Source organism: Galeopterus variegatus, unplaced genomic scaffold (genome assembly GCF_000696425.1).
Source record: "Galeopterus variegatus unplaced genomic scaffold, G_variegatus-3.0.2 Scaffold4175, whole genome shotgun sequence".
NCBI lineage: Eukaryota > Metazoa > Chordata > Mammalia > Dermoptera > Cynocephalidae > Galeopterus > Galeopterus variegatus.
In genome coordinates this window covers 76,525-84,040 of record NW_007730286.1, presented here as the reverse complement: position 1 = coordinate 84,040, position 7,516 = coordinate 76,525, and the positions used below count along the sequence as shown (strand labels likewise).

General features: G+C 37.5%; 1 long non-coding RNA gene across 1 annotated transcript; it reads right to left on the bottom strand.

Moving 5' to 3' along the window:
- Positions 1-1,404: 1,404 nt before the first annotated feature.
- LOC103602504 lies at positions 1,405-6,700 on the bottom strand. The gene is made up of 3 exons (XR_551538.1): positions 6,629-6,700; positions 4,534-4,702; positions 1,405-1,520 (listed from the first exon to the last, which is right to left on the bottom strand). It is a non-coding gene; the product is annotated as an uncharacterized LOC103602504 (long non-coding RNA).
- Between the last annotated feature and the right edge of the window lie 816 nt (positions 6,701-7,516).

Genomic DNA, 7,516 nt, shown 5'->3' with positions numbered 1-7,516 from the left:
TGGGGGAAACATAGCAATTGACAAAATGTCTCAAGTCCTTGTAATGTTTGCACTGTCTGAGAATTGGAATTTGCTTCTTGAAATTCTAGAAAATGTACTTAAGTTTCTAATAGTTTAGCAAGTAAACTGTTACCAATTTGTCCTTAAGAAACTAAGAAATCTTGCCAAACAAAAGCATCCCAAATCAAAGTAATCCAACTAAAACACCATCAGCACACACATGCCCCAGGCCTGTGCTATGAATGAGAGCAATGAAAAGAGGAATGAGATGGGGCTCCTGTCGCTAATGGCTCTGGGGTATTTAGCTGGAGGTAAGGACTTGCACACAGATTGCTGATGCTCACTTAGTGGTCCTCACAGATGCTCAAAGTCTTAGCCATTTTTGAAGATGAAATTGACCTGCCATCACCTCTATAAAGTCTGCCAGGATTTAGGAATTAACTTTGCAATTAACCTCTTTTTCTTGTTTCTCTTTGTACTTTGTTCCACTTACCATAGACTATCTTGATGTAGAGTTATTTGGTCACATACATATCTGTTTATCCTCACTATTCATTTAAATTCATTTTTGAGTATATTCCATGCTACAGGTATGAGAATAATACCTTATAATTCCACAGAACTTTATGACTAAAAAAAATTATGTCCAACCCCAAATTTTATTTTTCTTTTAGCCCCGAAAAAACCCTCCGAGGCAGGAAAGATTGATATATCAACAACTACTTTACAGATGAGGATGTTAAAACTCAAAAAAGGTTGGAGTTAGCCCTAGATTTGAATTCTAGTTCTGCTATTTACTCACTGTGTGACCTCGAATACTCATTTTATTGCTCTGAGCCTCAGTTTCCTACAAAATGAGAGATAGTGATAAGTCCTACTTCATTTAGTTGTGAAGATCAAGTGTAATTATTTAAAGGTCTTGGCACAGGGTGCCTGATACATAATAAATAATTAGTTAATAAAAAGCAGCAATAAACACATAAACACAATTAGGTTACATGGCTAATTAAAAGACATACTTTGAACCCAGATCTCAATTCCATGTCCAGGACTCTCAAGTATACACTGTCTATATTATAAGCTTCCTTAAGACAGAAAGAACCTGCAGAAAGGTTTGGCACACTATTTTTAATTAATAAGGCCTCAAATGTGTTAATTTAATAGAAATTTTTATTATTTCACTGAATTGGCAATCATCATAATTCGCTTCTCTAACATCCCAGAGTACCTTGTATATAATGATATTGCAGTATCAATCAGATAGGTTGTGTTTGGCTATGAGCAACAGAAGAACATGACAACAGTAGCTTAAATTCATAGTCTATTTATTTCATGCAAGAAAAATCAGGATCACTTGTTCATGGTTTGCGCAATAGCACAACAATGCCATATGGAAACTAGGCTCCTTCTGTCTCCTTACACCACTTTTTGTCTTCATTGTCTCAAAATGGATGTTGAACCTTGAGCCAGCATCTACATCAGCATGTCCACATTCCAGGAAGGAACAAAGGTAATGGGACCTATATAAACAAGCAAAGGACAAGAACTGCATTACTGGCCACCCTTAGCTTCAAGGGAGGCATAGATTATATATGTAAAGAAATCCAGCCTCTATTATTATAAAGAAGACAAAAAAGAAGAATTCAGATAGAGAGGGATCAGATAAGTTTAGAGTAAGCCAGCATACAGTATCTGCCTCAGGAAAGTCTGATGAATTTGTTCTATATTAAGTTGCATAAAATATTAACTTATTATATTATTCTTTTATCAAGATAATTTGAAACACAGCTTAAAAGCCTCACTTGCCATGGTGGTGAAAAATAAAAACCAGTCATATTTTGGAGTCCCTCCCTAAAGTCATGTATTTATTCAAGTGTTAGGTGGAGGTGGGGGTAGACCCACACAGTACCAGAAAAAAAAAGAGAAAAGATCTCAAGTCTTCCATCCATCATGGCTGCCATTAAACTGTTCATTGATGTATTTATTCAAGTGTTAGGTGGAGGTGGGGGTAGACCCACACAGTACCAGAAAAAAAAAAGAGGAAAGATCTCAAGTCTTCCATCCATCATGGCTGCCATTAAACTGTTCATTAATTCATTCAGCAACACAGGTGAATCTTAAAGGCATTTTGCTAAATAAAAGAAGCAGAACCCTAAAAACTGCATATTGTATAATTCCATTCATATGACAGTCTGGAAAAAGTAAGACTATAGGGATAGAAAACAGATCAATGGTTTCCAGGGAACAGTGGATGTAGAAGTGGTTGAAAACAAAGAGGGACTGGAATAGGGAGGGATTGGATAGGTATACAGTGGGTCAATATTTGCCTTGGGAAGGTATGATAAATTTGTTCCACATTAAGTTGCATGATATAGTAAATCACTATATTCTTCAGAGGAATTGCATAAAATAGCAAATTACTGTATTCTTCAGAGGAAATTTTAAGGCAATGGAATTGTTCTTTATGGAGTGGTGTCCATATGATTTCATGAATTTGTCAAAATCCTAGAATTTTGCATAACAAAGAATATTAATGTACATAAACTGTGACATAAAAAGTAATGAGCCAGAAAGTTGGGGGATTCTAAGACAATATGCAGGCTGTGAAAAATGAATCTAACTATATTACACATGTCTGACATAACTTCACTGTAGGGGGTAAGAGGAAAGGAGATGACCTAAGTAACTTGGGAAAATGTGTTTAGACTGGAAACTGCAAGGGTAAAGAAAAAGGAACTGTACATAAATACTATACATACTCCAGTTGGTAAAGTTGTTTATCACAAGGGTACAGGTCAATAATTCTGAAACTACTTTACAAGTATACTTTGGTGGTAGGTACTAGGTTTCTCACCACTGGAGAGGAAAGTTATAGATAAGCAAGAATAGAAGGCTGCAGTAACCTTGTGGACCTGGATTAGAGACATCAGTATGAATCCATGTTTAGCTTAATGTGTATTTAGAGTTGGATAGATACAGAAACAGTTAAAGACAAATGTGAGTACGTGGGTTGGTCCTCATATGTATGTTACCTAGCTCGTCCACTGAGAGGACCTTAAAGCAATGACACCCCAGTAGCAACGATCACTCCCAGGGCCCAGACCTGGGTTTCAAAATACAATCCTGCAAAAAAGAAATCAGGGCTCCTTGGTGAAATGGATGAATTCTAGGGCTACAGCAGAGATAATACAAGTTAAGGCTGGAGCATTTGATATTACCAAGGAGATAGAGTTGAAAAAATAAATGTACAGGAGCATGCCAAAGAGACAAGAGCTAAACGAATGGAACTCCCAGTGACCAAAGCTGGAACAATTTAAGCAACACAATAAAAAAGTGTATTGGACCATAACACAAAACATAAACTAAATATTAACAAGCTCATACTAACATAAATAAGCAATTGAATAAAGAAATAAAAGAGGAGAAAGAGATACATCTTCCTTACAAATTAATTCCAAACACACGTAGAAACTCCCTCCTCCAGAAGTCAGAGCTTAATCTCCCCCATCATTCGAGTGTGGGTTAGACTTAGTGAATCAACTCCAAAACATTGAGTGTGAGAAAGGAAAATAGTATCTTTACAGTGGAGAAACCTGGCCAGCATTGTCTTAACCAAGTGACCAAGGTTATCATCACTGATGTCATGCATACCTTATATGATGTAATAAGAAGGGCATTTCAACCTGTGGTATTCCTTCCAAAAACCCATAACCCCAGTCTAAATCACGAGAGGAAGATCAGACAAATCCAATTTGAGGAATATTCTACAAAATACCTGACCAGTACTCCTCGAAACTGTCAGGGTCATGAAAAAGAAGGAAAGAGTGAAAAACTGTCACAGACCGGCAGAGGCTAAAGAGACATGGCAACTAAATACAGTATCCTAGATTGGTTCCTAGAACAGAAAAAGAACATTAATAGGAAAATTGGGGATAGCTGAATAAAGTCTAGAATTTTGTGAATAGTAATATGCTGGCATTGGTTTCTTAGTTTTAACAAATGTACCGCAGTAATATAAAGTGATAACATTACGGGAAACTTAAACAGGTGATACAAATTTAGGTGAGGGATTTTGAGACCTCTATACAGTCTTTCCAACTTTTCAGTAAATCTAAAATCATTCCGAAATAAAGAGTTTATTTTTAAAAATGTTACATTCTTATTTTCTCAAGTTAATATTTACATTTAAATTAAATGCCAATGTAAATTTAACTTAAATTACATTTAAGTTTTAAATTTATTTTCAAACTCTCAAATGCCAGGATAACAAAAAATCAAAAGTTATCACATTTTGGAGTACCTCTCTGGCATCATATATTTATTGAGGCGGTGGTAGGGCATGGGGGGACTTATGTGGTACTAGAAGAATAGAGGCGAGATCTCAAGTCTTCAGTTCATCATGGCGGTCATCACACTGCTCATGGTCCAGATCAGTCAGATCTACTTGCAGGTGGGCACTTCATTCCCATAGTGTCAAGTGTGGGTGCAGATTGTGGAGATCAAGATACACCCCCATCCCCGCCCAGTCCATACCATTAGCCGAGATCCCACCTCCCGTCTGGGTGCTGCGAAGTAAGACACAGTGGCACAGTTTAGACACACACGGCTCCATTGCCTATCAACCCGTTCTTGGTGAAGGGAAACCTCTTTTCTTTGGGACAGCCCAGCTCCATTCTTCATCTTGCAACTTTCATTCACAGTCCTGAAAATCAAAAGTTTTTATCAAATATTTGACAAAAGGAAGGGCAGAATCAAAGGTTACCATGCGTTTGGGAAGGGGATACCTCCTCCTCCTAGCCCCCCACCACTCGCTCACTCACATCCTCTTTCTCTCATTTCTGTCTACTGTAGCTGAGAGATCATCATCAAAGAATGTTCCAATACGTCGACTTGACACTCTTTTTTAACTCATCATACTAGTTTACATATCATTATGTACTTATGTGTCTCAACCTCACACTGTGACTTCCATGATGTTAAGAATTGTGTCTTATTCATTCTCATGAACCTAGAACTTAGTACAATGCCTGGCACATAGTAGGCCATTAGTGAACATTTGTCAGATGTATAAATGTGACCTTAATAGCTCCAAGACCTCAATCTCTCCCATTTGGTTCTATCAACAGAGCCACATTCAGAAATACCTGGCAAATTCCGGGACCCACTGATCACCACTGAATTGCAAGCCAGCTGAGTTTCTGCAGGTAGTAGAGTACCAAAGTGCTGGGGTCCCCCTTCTATTTTCCTGATCAACACTGCCTTCATAATGCCAATGATATCAACTAGATCAGGAGCCCAGAGGCTTACATCCTTTTTGCATAGATGGCTGCCATTCTTATTCTCAGCACTGTGTAAATATTCTTCCCAAAGTGTATTTACTGGCTACTGCCTATGACTCAGTCCTCTAGTTCATGCCAAGAGTTCTCTCTGGAAACCTCACAGAGCCAACTTGGAATCGCCTGCAGAAAGTTATATTGTGTCTGATAAAAACTATCAGTGCTATGGCTGAGGTTTTTCACTGCAGTGTGGGTGAAGTATGAGCAAAAAACCGCTCAAAACAAAAAACAATTGCTAGAGACTGCTAATCTCTCTGGAGCCAGCAGCTAAGATTTTCAAATTGAACAATGACTTTAATGTAATTTAGTATATTTGCTCAGTGTGCCATTTTATCCCTGGGTTAACATGGGAAAATGAGGAAAGAACTAATTGCTCTATTATCACTTCAACATAATGGACCAGTGCCCCAGAGCAGCTCCTGTTCTTATTAGATGGTGTCACCAGGGGAAATACTATTTCCTCTTTCCTTGGGTTCAACTTCTTCTGTTCAGTAACTGTGTTACAGGACTCACTTGTCTGGTTTGCCTGATATGTGGTGGCATAGTGATACCCTCACTTTAGTTTTCCTTCTCCCATGTCTTCAACATTGAGTTTGCATCTCCAAAAAGACCACTCTGCTTCTGAAAACAATGTATCTCTGGAAACCATTAATAAAGTGAGAAAAAAAAAAAAAACTCAACAGATCCTTAGCTTCATTCCTACCTCTTACTGGCTTAGCTGCATGTCCCTGGACAAGTTATGCAATTTCTCCTGAACCTTAGTTTCCTCATCTGTAAAATGGGGATCATAATAGAAGCTACTGCAGAGGGTTGTTGTGAGGAATAAATTAAGTTAAGCCAATGAAATGCTCAGCCCTGCGTCTAGCACATGGTAAACACTCCTTTTGTGCTACCTTTTATGATGCTTTTAAATAATTTTAATTTTAAATAGGTTTAAAACATCATCCAAAATGATTGAAAGTAAAGGCAAAGGGCAATTACATAATACAAAAAGGAGATGCCTTCACAGCATTATCTAAGTAAAACCACAAAATGAGAAGTAGCAAAGTAGTAGTGCTTTTTTATTTCCTTTTTCATTTATGTTTTAGCAGATTAACCTTTTGTTGTATTTGCTTTATATGTGAGGATGAGTGCAGTGACACAGACAAACAAGAAAAATGAGAATCTCTGGTTTAATAAAATTACTATTATCTGGATAGTAAATTAGGATTTTCAATTATTTTCTCAAATAATTTACTGAGAGCCAGAAAAAAGTATGAGAAGAAGATGACATTTGGAGTTAGAAGACATACCTGCAAGTCTCAGCTCTGTCCTTTTGTAGAGGATTCATAAAGCAAATGTACTTCACAGGGTTTGGTTTTCCAAAGCCTTGCAGTTTCAAATATTGACCTAGGAAAGGAAAGGAAATTTTTCTCAGGCTATAAAGTCTCTGGTATAAGATAAAGATTTGTAACACAGCAAGGTTGCTGGCTTAAAGACAGACAAGTTACTGATTGATATGTAAAGATACTGAGAAATTGCTGTAAGAAAGGAATGTTTGCTGAGATCAAGCTTTTGTTGGTGGATCACTTAAATTGACTTATGGAATATCATCTGGCTTGTTTCACTGAGAGTTACCAGCCTATATGGTTAAACGATAACCCCACCTATGTCTCTTCCTGTAACTTCCTGGGCTGGAGAATAAATACAGGAAGAGAACCCCAATTTGTGGTTAATTTCCCAAGGAAGGAATGCCTCTTGCTTGAGGGTTCTGGGGGAGATTAACCACTTCAGGGCTTCTCACTGCTCAGAAGAGATGGACTTCGAGTAATCCTTTGTGGCTCCATCACCCAGGGGAAAAGGGGTGACAAATCTGTGGGAGGCAAAGCAACACCCTTTACCAATTATGAAAACTGAGGCAAGAACCTTCTCTTCCCTGAGTCTCTTTCCAATGTGTAACATGGGAATGGTGTTCATTTACCCTCAAATGTTCTGAAAATCAAATAGAAAAAAATGTTTTCAGAAATGCTTCAAAAACTGAAGTGCCACACAAAAACCTGTACATGAATATTTATGACAGCTTCATTTATAATCTCCCAAAACTGGAAGCAAACAAACTGTCCTTTAATAAGTGAATGAATAAAATACTGGTCCATTCATACAATGGAATATTATTTAGTGATAAAGAAGAAATGTGCTGT